Here is a 19,507-nt window from a genome sequence, read left to right on the forward strand (position 1 = left end):
GGTATCTAATAATTGATTCAATATATAAAAATAGCCTATTTTTTAAAAAAGAATTCTGTAGTAGAAAATGAGCTATATCTATATTTAAAAGGTATTTAAGGTCCTTCACATATTTTTTTTTTGGCAGGTGAAACAATTTTATTTCACAGTTGTCTTTAAAACCACAAAGACACTATGTTCTTCATATAAAAACATCAGTACTTTCTAGAAAATGTAACTATACTTTCTAGAAAATGATTATATAGACCCTCTGAAAGAAAAAATGCACACCATTATATGGTTCAGACAAGTTGCTTGGGAAAAACACATCTGGACTGATTCCTAAAACATACCATAAGACCACTCTGTGTCTTTTGGTCCAAAGTATAGATTATTGTCATCACTAAGGTCTCCCTGCATTCTTACATATTCGATAATACACATATAGACTGGTTTGTGACTTAATGCTCCATTAGTTCATCAGCATTTTCTGCAGGTTCATCAGCAGGTTGAGCAGGCTGTACCTTTCTCTGTGGTCTTTCTTCAAGACCTTTCAGGAATGGAGATATATCATCATCATCATAAATCATAAACTCCAAGTCTTTACCAACAATTCCAATGGAAACATTTTTTTGTAGGTAGGTCCTGTTCTGCAGCAAGTGTCTCTCGTAAGGCACGCAGACCATGTTTAACCAGTTCATTCAAATTGCACTCCATAAACTCAGACATATGTCTCTCCATGTATGTACGAGCTGATGGAGAACGGGCTCCAATGGACATGGCTCTACAGTCAAAATAGTTGACAGATGGACAGGTTTGGAAAATGTGAGAGCCCATGTCATCATAACCAGCAATAAGCAATCCAACACCATATGGTCTCCAGCCATATTGTTGTGTTGGTATCTGGGTCTTGCTTCCAATTAAAGATACAAGACGAGACACAGGAAGAGGTCTGTCAAATATAAATCTGGAATCAAAACACTCCTGGCACATGAAATTACAAAACATCAGCAGGAAGTCCTGCAATTGAGATACCAATATGGTTATCAACATGGAGAATTTTCTTCTGATGAGCTGCAAGCTCTGACTGTGCTCTCTTCAATGCAACCAACACTGCATGGTTTTTTATTTCAGACCAACTGTGGCTAAACCTTGTTTGACAGCTTCCATTGCATATTCAATTTGATGAATCCTGCCCTGAGGGCTCCAAACAGTGACATCATTGTCATACTGTTTGCGAAGGTTCCAGCAGGGTTCTGGCTACAGCCTCCTGCAGAGGTGTGGATTCAAGAGCTAGGGTGCTTCACTTATTATTATGACATTTGTTTCCATTCTTTTGTTTACCAGGGGCAGGGGAGGGTGATGTTTATATATACAGATTACAGAATTATTACCTTCCAGTGAATGGTCAGTAGTCTTCACCTTTTCTCTAGTCTAAGTTTGAAACATTTAGATCATTTTTTTATCTTGACCACAACCAAGTCGGCTGTCAAGGACTAAGATATTTGCTAGTGCTATTTGACTAGGTTGTTCTTTCAAAACCATTTATTTTAATTATTATTTTGTTTGTGTGTGTTGCCTAAGCCTTGTGTATTTCTAGTTGCATAAAAATAAATAGGAAACAAATGACTGTTCAGTATTCTGAAGCAAGCCAGATATGTTTGCATCATTTACAGAGCTTTATAGGACTCAGGCAGAGACTGTCAGATTCATGGTAATCAGCTGAATATCATTTTTTTCTTTCAAAAGACAATGAGAATAAAAGATGCATATGTCATGAATGTGGAGAAGGTCATCTCATGTTTAATGAAAAATCTCACTGGATGACTCTAGAGAGATGTATAAGAAACCTAAGAATACCATGTTTTATCTTAAACATGCTGGTCAAATCAGTGGGGGAGGGGAGAAAAGAAAAAGTATATATAGATGTATATTATGTATATATATAAGGAATATAATATTATAATATCTCTTTTAAGCTAGAAATATCCAGTATTGTAATTGGTTGCAGCAGTCTTTCCTATAAAAAAAGTTACAGAGGTTATGAAACTAGAATTTATTTAATTTGAATATGTATATCCATATATATATAAGCATAAATGCATTTGAATTTGTATTTAAGGTACATACATTTATAATCAATAAATGTTTATCTTTATATAAAATGTCATTTACAAGTTTATAGAATCATCAACAATGTCCTAAGTATATTGTTTCTTCCCTACTTTTATTTCATGAAAATGATTGTTTCAAGCAGTCTGTACCAGATACCACATTTTTATCTATTAGTGCAGTGATAAGTATAGACAAATAAGCACTTGATGGGTTTAAACAAATATATTGAACTTTACCTATATAGTTTAAGCAATGTTGCTCTCCTTTATCATAAAGATAGTGATTTCCCAACACATTCACTTGATATCTCCATTCCTGACAGCTCTCAAATTCCCCCTCACACTTTGACAACATTGTATTCTGCTAAGAAAGGAAAATGGGAGATATACTTTATATTTCAAATATATTAGGTTGACATGTGAGCTGTGGTCATTTTTATTAAAAGTGAAGGGAAATACATGTAGAAAGGAGAATTAAGAAACAGAAAATAAGATGTCTTAGGAAGGTGGAGGCAGGGTGGTTAACAGGTGGGAAGAAAAGGCTAGCCATCAGCATGTTTTAGCAGGAAGATAGTGCTCACTGAATTTTTCCCTTTTCCTATTTTTGCATTCTCCTCTTACAATATCAACCACCCATCATCTAACAATCACCCAAACAGAGTTGTTGTCTGTGTGTGTGTGTGTGTGTGTGTGTGTATATACACATATTTATGCCTAACTAACACATATAAAACCACTTAGTATAAAAACAGATAATTAGGGCTGGTAAAAATAACTTGCCTTATCATGATATATAATTAAAATTGCTTTTATTCCATATATACATAGAATATATGTATATATACTTACACATATGTGTCTATATATAAAGATGTGTATTTATAATGTATACTAATATTTGCCAGTGACAGTGTAATTCTGCATTCCAGTCGGCCAAGCAAACATTTATGGAAAGCTTGCTCTAGGGACACTTATTCTTTCACATCATGCTCCTTGTCCCTTTATTGAGGCAATCTCTGTTTTTTTGTTTTGTTTTGTGTTTTGTTTTTCCTTTTCATTTTCTCTCCCAGAATGTTCTAGTTTTTGGGAAATATTAGTCTTCTCAGGACTGAAGCTGGTGCCTTTGCATACCAACTGCTGTTGTTTTAAGGCCTAATTTGAACCAAATATGAATGGAAGTTGAGAAAGGACTTCCTTAAACCATGATGATATTAGTAGCAACTTAATGCTTTGGATTTTAGTCTGATTTCTATGGAACTGAATTATTTGAAACTTTCTTTAGCCATGAAGAAATCTGAATATATGGTATCTTATACTTCCTTTCATGACTTAAGTACTTTTTAAAGGTTACCTAACTTTAAAAGAGCTGAATCAGGATAATATAAGTATATGCCTTTTTTATCGGCACTCTTCAACTCTTCCTCTTTTGGACTACTTCTGGAAATGACACATTATAAAAAGACCAACTATTTAAATATTGGAGTGATTGTGAATATACTTGTCATAGAATCCTAAAACACTGTTTCATACTCATTGTGGAGTTTGATAAGGAAATTGAATACTATGTCATAAAATCTTTTTCAACTGGGCACGTTAAAAAACTTGGAACATGCATAAAAATGTATAGAGACATGTATAATGCACATATTCAAATGGTCAATTTATAGTATCTATATGTCTTAGTCATATCTCATGTGATGCAGAGCAATAAACATTAATTTTTTTGTTTGACCTATTTTAAACTCTTCTGAGATTATGCTAAAACATTTTTTTTTTTAAAATAGTGACTTTAAAGTAGCATGTTTGACAAAAAAATCAAGATAGTCATACTTATCAAGGGTCAGGGGCTGCTTTCAAGATGCTGTTGGGGTCAGGCACACACATTAAAAGCATCCTTAGCCAGACTATCACTTGGCAGAGTTATTTTTATGGGCTTTGACTTTGTTTCTATGTCTCAGGAATTACCTTGACTGTGTTTTCTAAGCATGCTCTGGATTTTGGCATCTCCCTCATTCAGGTCTCAGTATCTCATAGTGACATCCAGTTATCTCCTCATTTCCTCTTGGTATTTGCCGCTGCCAATCGCTTGGGCAATAAATCAAACTTAATGTCAATTTATTGAATTTTGTCACTGCTCCTCACCAATCATCATACCAGCAGATGTTTTATTGGTGTTTCTGACGAAAATGATAGCTGAACTGGATATCTGCATATAGCACTTATAAAAAAATCAATATAGTAAAAAATGTTATCAATCATATAGTATAGATACCATATAACCATCTACAGAGATCAGTTGAAATATTTTAACAGGGATCCCTGGGTGGCTCAGTGGTTTAGCGCCTGCCTTCGTCCCAGGGCGTGATCCTGGAGACCTGGGATTGAGTCCCACGTCGGGCTTCCTGCATGGAGCCTGCTTCTCCCTTTGCCTGTGTCTCTGCCTGTGTGTGTGTGTGTGTGTGTGTGTGTGTGTGTGTGTGTGTGTGTGTCGTGAATAAATAAATAAAATCTTTTAAAAAAGAAATATTTTAACATTATAAACATAAAACCAAGTTAGGTTGAAAGCTGCTCTTACAGCAGGCACAGATGGGCATCTTTTAGGATTGTCTATGGGAAGTTTGTGACAACAATAATAATAACAAGAGTGGCAACAGTGATAATGGTTTTATCTCACATTTATATGTTCTAAGTATTTTACATGAATTTAATCCTTACAACAACCTTGTGACAGTAAGAATCATTATCATTCCATTATATAGGTGATAAAACTGAGAGGTTAACATGCTCAAAGTTAGAAATCTTGGAAGTAGAAGAACCAGAATTTGACCCCTATTGTTTTTTTTCATGCATCAAACTAAAATAGTAAGATTTGTCTTACCTTCTGCCTTGTACTTGATTAATTAAACTTCAAGGTGCTACACAAAGATAATACTTTCAGTAAGTTGTGCTTATTATCCATTACCCATATATTTAGTAGAAAAAACTATATGCACTGGTGATTTTCCTACTGAAATTCTTTTTTTAATTTGTAAAAGGAAGAACTTTGCCACCAGGGTTAATCATCATAGAAATGAAAAATTTCTGATGTCTTTCTCTAGAAATATTCTTTATATCCCTCTGTCCATCCATTCAGAACTTACTTTGTGGCCAACACTATAATAGGTGATAAGAATATGATAGTAAATAAGATATGGTCCCTGTTTAAAAAAAAAACTTACTTGAACTCAAGAAAAGAATAGAAACCCATTTATCTTTGTTGATTATATATTCACTTTCTTGAAGGCAGATTAACTCTCAAGGACTCAACCAGTTCTGTGATTTAGGTTGTAAGAATAAATTTCACTTCAAAATAGAATTTAATTTGCCTTAATCGGTGTCAGTGTGTTTTCATACTAGTTTGAATAAGCTACTATTTTAGTAGCTAATTAATGCATTAGCTACTATTAGTGTTTGCTTTTATCTGTTAACTACTTTTGCCAAAAGGGGATCTTTTACACAATTTTATATAAATGTAATGTGAAACATAGCCTGCTTTCTGTGGCAAATATAGTTTGGGAGGAATGTAGAATTTCTGAGTGTTTAAAGATAATAAAATATTATAAAAAATATTCTTACAAAAAGTGTCTTTTTGGAGTAGGATGCTCATTCTGTTTGTTCAGAATTAAGTGGATTATTATATAAGCCTTCGCATTATTTGAATTTTATTGTATTTATTTTTGAACATTAAAAAAACAAAAGGGAGATCCCTGGGTGGCTCAGTGGTTTAGGGCCTGCCTTCGGCTCAGGGTGTGATCCTGCAGTCCCGGGATTGAGTCACACATCAGGCTTCCTGCATGGAGCCTGCTTCTCCCTCTGCCTGTCTCGGCCTCTCTCTCTCTCTGTGTGTCGCTCATGAATAAACAGATAAAATCTTAAAAAAAAAAAAGAAACAAAAGGTTGTTTTTCATTATCTCTTCTATCAAGAATCTAAGACTTGATCAGTACTTTTTTGTCTCTGTTTTTGAGGGGGTTTTTTGGCCTCAGTTTTGTCTATGCGCAATGTTTATAGAATCATATATTCTTTATGTGAGTTTATGACACTTGGTATTTTTAAAGCATGATATTCTTCCAGTGTTGCTACATTTTCTTCATAATTATTTGTATTTAATGTGTAATCTTGACTCCAATTGATGTGCCAAACTTTATCAATTCTGTATTGTACTATAGGACATAAAGACTTCTAATCTTTCCCTATTTAAAATAATGTTTTAAAGATTTATTTATTTATTTATGATAGACATAGAGAGAGAGAGAGAGAGGCAGAGACACAGGAGGAAGGAGAAGTAGGCTCCATGCACCGGGAGCCCGACGTGGGACTTGATCCCGGGACTCCAGGATCGCTCCCCGGGCCAAAGGCAGGCGCCAAACCGCTGAGCCACCCAGGGATCCCCCCTATTTAAAATAATTTTATAATTTCTCTCTTTAACTATATATATGATTCCTTGTTTTATTTCTATGAGATGTGCCAAGACTTGAAAATATTTCTCTACTCTTGAATTTTTTAGAAAAGTATCTTCCAGGAGGATTGTATAAATGTACACAATCATATATCAGTTTCACCATAACCTCAAAAACAGTAGTTTTACTCTACTTGTTTATGTTACTTCTACTTCCAAAGAGGGATTGAGACAGCTGGTCATGAAAAGAAATGAGCACACAAATTCAACAAAATGTAAAAATAAAAATGAGACTTTAAAAAAATTGTGCCAGGGATCCCTGGGTGGCGCAGCGGTTTAGCACCTGCCTTTGGCCCAGGGCACAATCCTGGAGACCCGGGATCAAATCCCACGTCAGGCTTCCGGTGCATGGTGCCTGCTTCTCCCTCTGCCCATGTCTCTGCCCCTCTCTCTCTGTGTGTGTGACTATCATGAAAAAGATTTTAAAAAAAATTGTGCCAATAATTATACAGTGGTAATCTCTTTTCTTATAAATACCTGAGATAATGAATGAAAGATAATATTTTCCCATGTTTTAAATTAATTTTACCATTTCCTTTTTGCTTTTGCCATTTACTGATTTAGGTCAAGTGTTTTGCTCTTTAATATGAATTCTTTATATAACATGTATTCGCTGTAAATGTTGCGCCATTTTCTGTTTTTTTAAAATTTTTATTAGTAATAAATTTATTTTTTATTGGTGTTGAATATACCAACATACAGAATAAGCCCAGTGCTCATCCCGTCAAGGGCCCCCTCAGTGCCCATCACCCATTCACCCCCACCCCCTGCCCTCCTGCCCTTCCACCACCCCTAGTTCGTTTCCCAGAGTTATGAGTCTTTATGTTCTGTCTCCCTTTCTGATATTTCCCACACATTTCTTCTCCCTTCCCTTATATTCCCTTTCACTATTATTTATATTCCCCAAATGAATGAGAACATACAATGTTTGTCCTTCTCCGACTGACTTCTTTCACTCAGCATAATACCCTCCAGTTCCATCCACGTTGAAGCAAATGGTGGGTATTTGTCATTTCTAATGGCTGAGTAATATTCCATTGCTCAGTGCAGAGTGGCCAAAAACAAGTTGTATTGGGAAAAGGAGAGAAAGAGAGGAGAGAAAGAAAGAAAGAAAAGAGAAAAAGAAAAAAGAGAAATGGAAGAAAAAGAACAAAAAGAGAAGAAAAAGAGAAAGAAAAAGAAAGAAAGGTGAAAAAAAAGGGTGGGGGAAGCAATCAGAAATCGAAAAGAAAAAAACACACACGGGGGAGTATCTTCTGATTCTGTATACTTTAAGTCCCTTGACTTCCCCTGGAACTTGTCCTTCTAGCTGGTCTTCTGGGGGAGGGGCCTGTTGTGCTGATTTTCAGGTGTTAGCGCTTGGGGTAGCTGCTCTGCCCCCCGCCTGGTGCAGGGCTCAGTGGGGGTTGTTTACCCTGTGAGGCCCCAGGAGGAACAACACCTGTGGCGGCGGCCAACTCTAGAGCCCTGGATTCAGCCCCCGCAGGAACTCCGGAGCTCTCCGTCTGCAGGGCCTGGAGGCTCCGGGGTGGGGCCGCTGCTCTGCTCAGCTCGGGGCAGGAGCGTCCTTGCTCTCCTGAGCCCTCCTGGCCTCTGCCTATCCCGGGGGGAGGCCGGATCCTGGGCTGTGTCCCGGCGCCCTGTGCTCCTGGGCCTGCACTGTTGGATTCCCGCTCCCGGTGGCGTAGCCCCCTCTGGAGCCGCTGGCCAAGCCCCTCCAAGCTGCCCCTGGAGCCCCGAAGCCCCCTCCGCACGGAGCCTCTTCCTCTCCCGGAGCCGCCTCCCAGCTGCTCCCAGCCGCGCAGCCCCCTCCACGCGGAGCCACCGCTGGAGCCCCTCTGAGCTGCTCCGGGTCCAGCCGAGCACGCTGCAGTCTTTTAGGGAGCTCGGCCGCAGGGTATGGCGCACTCTCCCTGGGTCGCAGGTGTCTGTTAGTGTCCCAGGGAGCCTGAGGGCATTCCCGCCCCTCCTGGGGTCCTGCTCTAACTCCCTGCGAGCCCCTTTCCGCCCGGGAAGTTTGGTGAATCTCCTGCTTCTCCGGGATGGTGCTCTTCTGTCCTGGGGACACTTGCCCTGGCCTCAGCCCGGCTCCTCGCGGGGCCCCTCCCCCTTGGATGCCTTTTGTTTCTTTATTTCTTTTTTCCCCGTCTTCCTACCTTGATAGAAGCACGAACTCTCCTCCCTGTAGCATTCCAGCTGTTCTCTCTTTAAATCTCAGACCGAATTCGTAGATTTTCAGGATGATTTGAAGGTTATCTAGATAATTTGGTGGGGACAGGTGACTTGGGGACCCTACTCTTCAGCCATCTTCCATTTTCTGTTTAATTCTGTAGCCCCTCCTCCATTTTCTGTTTAATTCTAGATGTGTGCTTATAATTGTCACAAATCTTATCAAGAATTATACCTGTGATTTAGAATATTTGTATTTGCAAATAGTAATGTACTTTCAACTTATTTAACTTTTAGTAAAATAACTTGATTTGGAATCATAGATACCAATTGAGTTTATAGGTCCATCAGAACTGTTATTATGGGCAACCCAGGTGGCTCAGCGGTTTAGCACAGGCTTCAGCCCAGGGCCTGCTCCTGGAGACCCAGGATCAAGTCCGAAGTCGGGCTCCCTGCATGGAGCCTGCTTCTCCCTCTGCCTGTGTCTCTGCCTCTCTATCTCTCTGTGTCTCTCATGAATAAATAAACAAAATATTAAAAGAATTGTTATTATAGGCTAACTACATCCTATCTGTATGTACATTTATCATCCTTTCAATATGATTTGAACAGAAGTCTGTTCTTCACTAGTTTAATTCTTAGTATTTTTTAGACATGCCACACTTTCCTTTTTTATATAGGAAAATCTAACTATTTTCTACTTTACTTTTCTAACATTGTATTTGTCCTGAGTTTTGTTCATTCTGGGATTTCACAAACACTGTCTGTTGTTATGTGGTTATGACACTGATGAGATGCTGATTTATGGAATTAACATGGACATGTGCAAACTATTTTATGATACTGACATAACAAGAAACCAGTTCAGGGCCATGATTGAGACCAGGAGTTACTGAGGTTCAACATTTTCTATTCCACAGAGTGCCAATTTGTCCCAAATGATTGATGACATTCTCCTGCCCTATTCTTCACAGATTATAAGAACACTGTTGCAATCTAGAGCTTCTGTAGATACCTGCTTCATTAAGCATGATCCCAAAATGTCATTTAATATATTTCTTAGATTGAATGTCTCATTAAACTCTGATGAGGTCAGGATCTACTTTGGGCTGGACTTGTTATGAAGCACTCTAATCTTAAAATTTTGTTCTGTCCCTGTTGGTAAAGCAAATGGACAAGACAGTGAAATCAATATACAGTGCACTTTATCTTTGACAAACTGAAATACTGTTTTGTTAAAAGAGGCTCATGAAAGAGGGATTAAAATTATACAGAAAGCAGATCAACGTAGAGTGAATCTACAATCTTATATATTACTAAATATTATCTTATTTTAATCCTATTTTGCTTTATTTGGACAAATAGAATGTATCTACTTAATTAAACAAGATACTGACCTCCCCCTAGCTCCATGTGGAAAGTAATGTTTTTATTTTTTTTAGTTGCACAAGGTGAGATGAAAGTATGGGTAATATTCTGTTTTATGTAAAAGGAATTATCTCGATGGTCATTTTTCTTACCTTATGGTATATATGTGTACCTCAAAACAAAACAAACAACCGTGTAACAATTGTATTTCTTCTTTATTTTCCATTATAGAATCGGGGACATGGTTCTAGGCTGGTATGGGTAAGAGATAGATAAAGGAGGTGAATCCTTTGGTAGACTAAATTGAAATTCCTTTGTGAGCAAGAAATTAAGATGTTGGATAGCCCTGGGTCATATTGCTGTTAAAGTATGACTTTTAGATGTGTCCTTAGGGTTGGAATTACCATCTAACAAATGATTTTTCTCTCCTGACTCCTATATCCCACTCCCCAGCCACTGCCATGCTGTACACTCAAAACATATGAATTCCACTCCTGTGTACCATTCCCCTAACTCAACACCAGACTTTATAGAAATCCAATTTTCTGTTTTTCTTCTGACTCTTTGCATAACACAGAGAGCTACTTTGCAATCTAACATTTTGTAAATAAGTAGTGTCATCTAATATTTGTACGCTGTTACCTAACGGCTTGAATGTGAAGCTTGTCACTTCATAAACCGTGTTAGTTTGGATCTAATCAAATGTGAAATTCTGAATATTTCCCCTTGTGTATACGGATATCAATACTCTTCTAGTATAAAACATAGATTTCACTGAGAAAGAAAACCTAACAAACCAGAGATCCATAAACACTTAGAGCAATTGGCCTAAAGGATTATCAGTCAACCTCCATATTTGATGACAAGGCAAGAAAAGAAAATCTGCAACCATTTCAACGTTACTAAAATAATGTCCTGGGATTGTACCCTTCCATGGAATGATACATTTTAGTTCTAAAATCCTTAAGCATTATTAATCCGACATGAAATAATATGTCATTCCCTTCCTTATTCCCTCTTCTACTGTGTAAACAATATCCCATTGAGCATCAAATATGCCATTTTTTTAAAGACTTTGTTTATTCATGACAGACACACAGAGAGAGGCAGAGACACAGGCAGAAGGAGAATCAGGCTCCATGCAGGGAACCCAGTGCAGAACTTGACCCGGGACCCCAGGATCATGCCTTGAGTCAAAGGCAGAAGCTCAACCACTGAGCCACCCAGGCATCCCCAAAAATGCCATGAGAATTAACATTGTGAAGCCTAGGTAAGAGTAGATAAAATTGTAAAACATGAGTGGACAGGGTGGCAAAAAATTAATGATAGTTATCAGTCTGATTCAGGGCATGTGAAAATAAATAATGATCCTGATTCTCTATCTTGTAGGTTTTTCAAGAAAAGGCATATTTAGAACCTTTGGTTTGGGTTTTGCTTAAAACATTAGCTGCATTACTAAGGAGGCCTGATATTGGTTTTAACTTGTTTATATAGCCCAAGAATCAAGATCCTATTTTTTTACCTTTTTCATTAAAAAAATAAGAAACATACATTGTGTGATACTGAATAATATGAATCCTGGTTTTTGTAAAATTTGGGTTATTAAAGATTAAAGCAGTATTTGGTGGGTAGGTAGGTGAGTAAGGGATACTATAAGATTTAGAATCATAGGAACTAACTTTGAGTCCTTACTCTGGAAGTGACTACTTGTGTCATGTTAGACATGTTTATAACTTCTCCCAACATCTGTTTCCTCCTATAAAATAACTGTAATTATCACATTTGCTCTTTGAGGGTGTTACAAAAATTAAATGAAATAAACTTACTTAAAAAGTGTCTTATTTATTCCGTATACAAGAGCATCCATGATTTCTTTATATATTTTTTATTACAGTTCGATTTGCCAACATATAATATAAGAACCAGCGCTCATCCTGTCAAGTGCACCCCTCAGTGCCTGTCACCCAGGCACCCCACCCCCCTGCCCAGCTACCATTCCACTACCCTTTGTTCATTTCCCAGAGTTAAGAGTCTCTCATGTTCTGTCACACTCTCCGATTTTTCCCACTCATTTTCTCTCCTTTCCCCTATGATCCCTTTCACTATTTTTTATAATCCCTGTATGAATGAAACCATATGATGTTTGTCCTTCTCTGATTGACATACTTCATTCAGCATAATACCCACCAGTTCTATCCACTTTGAAGCAATGGTAGGTATTTGTTGTTTCTAATGGCTGAGTAATATTCCATTATATATATGTATATATATAATGTATATATATAATATATATATTTATATATATATATATCTCACATCTTCTTTATCCATTCATCTGTCTATGGAAACTGAGGCTCCTTCCACAGTTTGGCTATTGTGGAAAATGCTGCTATAAACATTGGGGTGCAGGTGTCCTGGCATTTCACTCCATCTGTATCCTTGGGGTAAATCCCCAGCAGTGCAATTGCTGGGTTGTAGGGCAGGTCTATTTTTAACTCTTTGAGGAACCTCTACACAGTTTTCCAGAATGGCTGTACCAGTTCACATTCCCACCAACAGTGCAAGAGGGTTCCCCTTTCTCCACATCCTCTCCAACATTTGTGGTTTCCTGCCTTGTTAATTTTCACCATTCTCCCTGGTGTGAGGTGGTATCTCCTTGTGGTTTTGATTTGTATTTCCTTGATGGCCAGGGATGCAGAGCATTTTCTCATGTGCTTCTTGGCCATGTGTATGTCTTCTTTGGTGAAATTTCTGTTCATGTCTTTCGCCCATTTCATGATTGGATTGTTTGTTTCCTGAGTGTTGAGTTTCATAAGTTTTTTATAGACCTTGGATACTAGTCCTTCATCTGATAGGTCATTTGCAAATATCTTCTCCCATTCTGTAGGTTGTCTTTTAGTTTTGTTGACTGTTTCTTTTGCTGTGCAGAAGCTTTTTATCTTGATGAAGTACCAATAGTTCATTTTTGCTTTTCTTTCCCTTGCCTTCATAGATGTATCCTGCAAGAAGTTGCTGTGGCCAAGTTCAAAAAGGATGTTACATGTGTTCTCCTCTAGGATTTTGATAGATTCTTGTTTCACATTTAGATCTTTCATCCATTTTGAGTTTATCTTTGTGTATGGTGTAATAGAATGGTCTAGTTTTATACTTCTCCACGAGGCTGCCCAATTTTCCCAGCACCATTTATTGAAGAGACTGTCCTTTTTACAATGGATGGTCTTTCCTGCCTTGTCGAATATTAGTTGACCATAGAGTTGAGGGCCCATTCCTGGGTTCTCTATTCTGTCCCATTGACCCATGTGTCTGTTTTTGTGCCAGTACCACACTGTCTTGATGACCACAGCTTTGTAGTACAAGCTGAAATCTGGCATTGTGATGCCCCCAGCTCTGGTTTTCTTTTTCAATATTCCCCAGCCTATTCGGGGTCTTTTCTGAATCCACACAAATCTTAAGATGATTTGTTACCAACTCTGTGAAGAAAGTCCATGGTATTTTGATAGGGATTGCATTGAATGTGTAAATTGCCCTGGGTAACATTGACATTTTCACAATATTAATTCTGCCAATCCATGAGCATGGAATATTTTTCCATCTCTTTGTGTCTTCCTCCATTTCTTTCAGAAGGGTTCTATAGTTTTTAGGGTATAGATCCTTTACCACTTTGGTTAGGTTTATTCCTAGGTATCTTATGTGCAATTGTAAATGGGATTGACTCCTTAATTTCTCTTTCTTCAGTCTCATTATTAGTGTATAGAAATGCCACTGATTTCTGGGCATTGATTTTGTATCCTGCCACACTGCCAAATTGCTGTGTGAGTTCTAGCAATCTTGGGGTGGAGGCTTTAGGGTTTTCTATGTACAGTATCATGTCATCTGCGAAGAGGGAGAGTTTGACTTCTTCTTGGCCAATTTGAATGCCTTTTTTTTTTCTTTTTGTTTGGTTGCTGAGGCTACTACTTCTAATACTTTATTGAATAGCGGTGATGAGAGTAGACATCCTGTGGTGTTCCTGATCTTATGGGAAAGGCTCCCAGTGTTTGTCATTGACGATGATATTTGCTGTGGGCTTTCATAGATTGCTTTTAAGATGCTGAGGAATGTTCTCTCTATCCTTACACTCTGAGTTTTGATCAAGAATGGATGCTGTATTTTGTCAAATGCTTTCTCTATGGAGAGGATCATATGGTTCTTTTTTTTTTCTTGTTGATATGATCTATCACTTGATTTTTTTTTAACACATATTGAACCAGCCTTGCATCATGAGGATAAATCCCACTTGGTCATAGTGAGTAATCCTCTTAATGCACTGTTGGGTCCTATTGGCTAGTATGTTGTTGAGAAATTTTGCCTCTGTGTTCATCAGGGATATTGGTCTATAATTCTCCTTTTTGGTGTAGTCTTTGTCTGATTTTGGAACTAAGGTGTTGCTGTCCTCATAAAACGAGTTTGGAAGTATTCTGTTCCTTTATATCCTTTGGAACAGCTCTAGCAGAATAGGTATTATTTCTTCTTTAAACGTTTGATAGAATTATCCTGGGAGGCCATCTGGCCCTGGACTTTTGTGTCTTGGGAGTTTTTTGATGACTGCTTCAATTTCCTCCCTGGTTAATGGCCTGTTCTGGTTTTCTATTCCTTCCTGTTCCAGTTTTGGTAATTTGTGGTTTTCCAGAAATGTGTCCATTTCTTCTAGAATGCCTGATTTATTGGCATATAACTTCTCATAATATGCTTTTAAAATCATTTCTATTTCCTTGGTATTGGTTGTGATCTCTCCTCTTTCATACATGATTTTATTAATTTGAGTCTTTTCTTTCTTTTTAATAAGGCTGGCTAATGGTTTATCTATCTTATTAACTCTTTGAAAGAGCCAACTCCTGGTTTTGTTCATCTGTTGTTCTTCTGGTCTCTATTTCATTGAGTTCTGCTCGAATCTTTATTAAGTCGTTTTTACTGCTTGGTGTAGGTTTTATTTGCTGTTCTTTCTCCAGTTCCTGTTTTTGTGGATTATTTCTTTGGGCTTCCTCTTTCTTTTACAGGATGCTCCTTAATATTTCTTGCAGAGTAGGTTTAGTGCTTTCATATTCTTTCAGTTTCTGCCTCTCTTGGAAGCTCTTTATCTCTCCTTCTATTCTGATTGAGAGCCCTGCTGGATAAAGTATTCTTGGCTGCGTGTTCTTCTCATTTAGGACCCTGAATATATCCTGCCAGCCCTTTCTGGCCTGCCAGGTCTCTGTGGAGAGGTCTGCTGTTAATCTAATATTTCTCCCCATATAAATTAAGAATTTCTTGTCTCTCACTGCTTTAATGATTTTCTCTTTATCTTTGGAATTTGCAAGTTTCACTCCTAAATGTCTAGGTGTTGAAAGGTTTTTATTGATTTTGGGGAGACCTCTCTATCTCCTGGATCTGAATGCCTGTTTCCCTCCCCATATTAGGGAAGTTCTCAGTTATGATTTGTTCAAATATGCTTTCTGGCTCTCTGTCCCTCTTGGCACTCTCTGGAACCCCAATTATACATAGATTCTTTCTTCTGAGGCAATCATTTATTTTCCTTAACCTTTCCTCATGGTCTTTTAATTGTGTTTCTCTTTTTTCCTCAGCTTCCTTCCTTGCTATCAATTTTTCTTCTATATCGCTCACTCTTTCTTCCTCCTCACTAACCCTTGTCGTTAGGACCTCCAGTTTGGATTGCATCTAATTTAATTTATTTTTAATTTCGGCCTGATTTGATCTAAATTCTGCAGTCATGAATTCTCTAGAATCCTTTATGTTTTTTTCCAGAGCCACCAGTAGCTTTATAATTGTACTTCTGAATTGGCTTTCTGACATCAAATTGTAATCCACATTTTGTAACTCTGTGGCAGAGAGTACTGTTTCTGATTCTTTCTTTTGTTGTGAGTTCTTCCTTCTAATCATTTTGCTCAGTGCAAAGTGGCTGTACGAGTGGGCTGAGTCAAGAATAACAATTATAACTTAAGTAAATTCCACCCTAGATGATTCCAAAGAGGTCAGAGACCAGAAATTGCAAACAAAGATCAGAATGAAATAAAACAAAAGGACCAATAAAGTCAAAAATAAATTTTAAACAAATTAGTAAAAAATAAAAGGCCAGGAATCCCAAAGAGGAAGAAAAAAAAAAGCGAAAAAAAAAAAAAGTAAAGAGGAAAAAAGAAAGAGAAGAAAAAAGGAGGGGTTTGGGAGATGGTAGTGGTGACGAAGTTATAGTGGAGGGAGAATGTAGTCTACCTGCGGCTTCTAGAGGGTGATCCTCTTGTGGCTGAGTATATTAAGTTCTGTATGTTAGAAGATGCTCAGACCCAAATTTATATAAACTAGCAATACTTGTAGAGAGCCCCAACATTTACCATCAAAATTTAAATGAGATAAAAGAGGGCAGAAGAGTGGGAATGAAGAGAGAATATAATCTCATCGAATGAACCAACATGGTATACCACTTGGTTCTGGGTGCATGCTGGTCATGTTTAGAAGGTATTAACTTCCACCATTATAGGATAAAATTAGGCAGAGAAAACAAAAAACAAAACAAAACAAAAATATCTTGTATATCACCCAAAATTAAGTTGAGTATGTTGAAGGGAATCTAGAAGTGGAAAATATGTGTAAGACCTGTAATTGTAGAAATATGAAAGTCAAAAAGGAAGAAATGTAAAAGTGAAGAGGTGTTAAAATATTGTAGTTAAGGTGGGAAAAGAGAAAAAAAATTGGAAATTTATAATCTGATGTAAAAATGAGTTGTAATGGAAAAAGGAGAAAAACAAAAAGGAGGGGTACCCTCTGGTCCTATACTGTAAATCCCTCACCTTCCCCTGGAGCTGTCTAGCACTGCTTGGCCAAGAACTTGCTCTTCCCCTGTCCTTCCACCTGATTTTCTGGGGGAGAGGCCTGCTGTGCTGATTCTCAGGTGTTTGCAGGGCTCAATTGGAGCCGTTTGTCCTGTGAGGCCCCTGTTCCCTGGGGGCCCCCCCCGCTCTGTCTCGAGCACAGGGTGATGCAAGGAGGAACAACAACAGAGGCGGAGGCCAGCTCTCCAGCTCTGGAGTCAGCTCCCACAGTAACTACCACAGTCTCCCAGTCCACTGGCCTGGATGCTGCGGGGGTGGGGGCTGCTGATTTGCACAGCTTGGGGGAACCCGGGGGCAGGAGAGTCCCTGGTGTCCTGTGCCCTTCCCGCCTCTGCCTGTCCTGGGGGGGAGTGTAGGATCCTGGGCTGTTTTCCCCAGTGCCCTGGGATCTGGGACCTGTGCTGTTTGAATCGTGCTCCTGGGGCTGCTCAGCCCCCTCCGCCCGGAGCTGCCACCTGAGCTTCTCTCAAGGCCCTGTCGGGTGCGCGCTCCAGCCCGTTACCGCGCTTGGCTGCCGTGTGTGGCGTGCTCCCCCTCCCCGGGGTGCACTTCCTCTGTTAGCGACCCCGGGAACCTGGAGGCTTCACTGCCCCTCCTGTGATCCTGCCTGATTTCCCTGCCAAGCACTTTTCTGCTCGGGAAGAATCCGGTACAGATTTTTAAAGTTCCTGTTTCTCAGGGGCTGGGCTTTCCTGTCCCGGAGGCTTTAGCTGCGGGTCTTAGCCTGGCTCCTCGCGGGGACCCTCCCTCTCTTGATTCCGTTTTTATTTTATTTTTTTCTGCCTTCCTACCTTGTTAGAAGGAAAAACCTTCTCTCTCTAGCATTCCAGCTGTTCTCTCTTTAAATCCAAGGTTGAATTCGTAGATGTTCAGGATGATTTTAAAGTTATCTATGTAAGTTGGTGGGGCAGGAGAGTTTAGGACCTTACTCCTCTACCATCTTGCCCCGCCCCCTTCTAGTTTTTGTTTGTTTGTTTCTTTTTTTTTTTTTTTTTTCTTGAGGAATAGCAGTGATGCAAAAGTGGAAGTAGAGCTCTAAAGAGAAACTGCCCTGGTGAAGGTATATTCTTACTCATTGTTGTAGCTTTATTTTTATCCCAAGCTAGACTTTTCATATTTCTGCAACATCATTTTTCATCTTGCTCACCAACCGATTATCTTTTATAGATGTCAGAATGCAACAGATTTGTTATATGCAAAATACTCATTGTTGAGAATTATAGGCCACTTAAAAGATTGGCAAGGACAAATTAGAACTGAAAATAGTCTCTCAACAGTCATGTGAAATCACAGCAGTAATTCAGTAAGTTCTCAGGAATATTTTCCTTTTGTGGTTGGAAGGGGAGTGTATGTTTTGAGATTATTTGCAGTAGAAACACTGGGTGTAAAAAATTACACCTATATTTATTGTCCAACCACATTTGTTAGGTAAGGCATTTTTCTTCTTCCCAGATGGACCTCACCTTTTGTCAACACGTTATCTCCTTTGCTATCCTTTGTTCAAAGTAGTTCAATTCAGTCCTTCCTCGTAGGATTTTGCTACTTTTGTACTCCTAGCTAGAGAAGTCAAAGTTCCATTTTTAGAAACCTGAATAGTGGCACCTTGGTGGCTCAGTGATTGAGCATCTGCCTTTGGCTCAGGATCCTGGGATTGAGTCCCACATCTAGCTCCTTCCAGGGAGCCTGCTTCTCCCCCTGCCTATATCTCTAACTCTCTGTGTCTCTCATGAATAAATAAAATCTCAAAAAAAATTTAAAAAATAAAAACCTGAGTGCACATAAGTTTCATTCTGACAAGCCGTCTTTTCAAGAAAGACCTTATCAATGCTCACAAATTTTAGAAGGAAAAGAAAAAAAAATCTAAGATGACTTTTAATGTTACTTTTTTTTAACTTAGGTTTTGAGGAGAGCAAATAGAGCAACAATCTGAAGAATGTAGGTTTACCAATAAACACTTCTGTTCCTCCATCTGCTCCTCCACCAAACAGATAATAGTTACAGTGGAATGACATAACAGGGAGGGGCAGAAGTAGGTATTCTCCAATGGGGATAAGGTGAGAGTAGGGATGGTGGTATGGGAACAGATGGTAGCTGGGAAGAGAGGCACTTTGTGGGACTTGGCATGGTTACAGAGAGATAACTGTGCTAACAAGCTGAGCCAGTTCTGAATGTTTCAAAACTCTTTGTGGCTTGTGGCCTCAAACCTTACTCATTTGCTATCATCATAGAGCTTTACCCATTGCAAACAGTTCCTATAAAATTGTTTTTTTTGTTATTGTTAAATGCTGTTTAAAATATATTCATGTTTGTAACTAATCTGATATATAGAAAAAAGGTGTTCACTGTCCTTGATTTTCAGGTGAATAATAATTAACAGGTATGTATGTTTATATATATTTGCCACATAGTCCATTTATATAGCCAGCAAATACTGTAAAAAAGAAAAAAACATTTCAATAGATTTTTGTTGTTGCTGCTGTTGTCTTTTATATTTGGTTATAGAACTCATATGAGTGTT

At 38.4% G+C, this 19,507-nt stretch overlaps 1 protein-coding gene and 1 pseudogene across 3 annotated transcripts in view; one reads left to right on the forward strand and one right to left on the reverse strand.

Moving 5' to 3' along the window:
• DIAPH2 (diaphanous related formin 2) overlaps positions 1–19,507 on the forward strand; it is a 1,049,860-nt gene that overhangs the window by 630,148 nt on the left and 400,205 nt on the right. The window lies entirely within an intron of this gene.
• On the reverse strand, positions 441–4,097 carry LOC102155164 (annotated as a pseudogene).

Source organism: Canis lupus, chromosome X, assembly GCF_011100685.1.
Source record: "Canis lupus familiaris isolate Mischka breed German Shepherd chromosome X, alternate assembly UU_Cfam_GSD_1.0, whole genome shotgun sequence".
Lineage (NCBI taxonomy): Eukaryota > Metazoa > Chordata > Mammalia > Carnivora > Canidae > Canis > Canis lupus.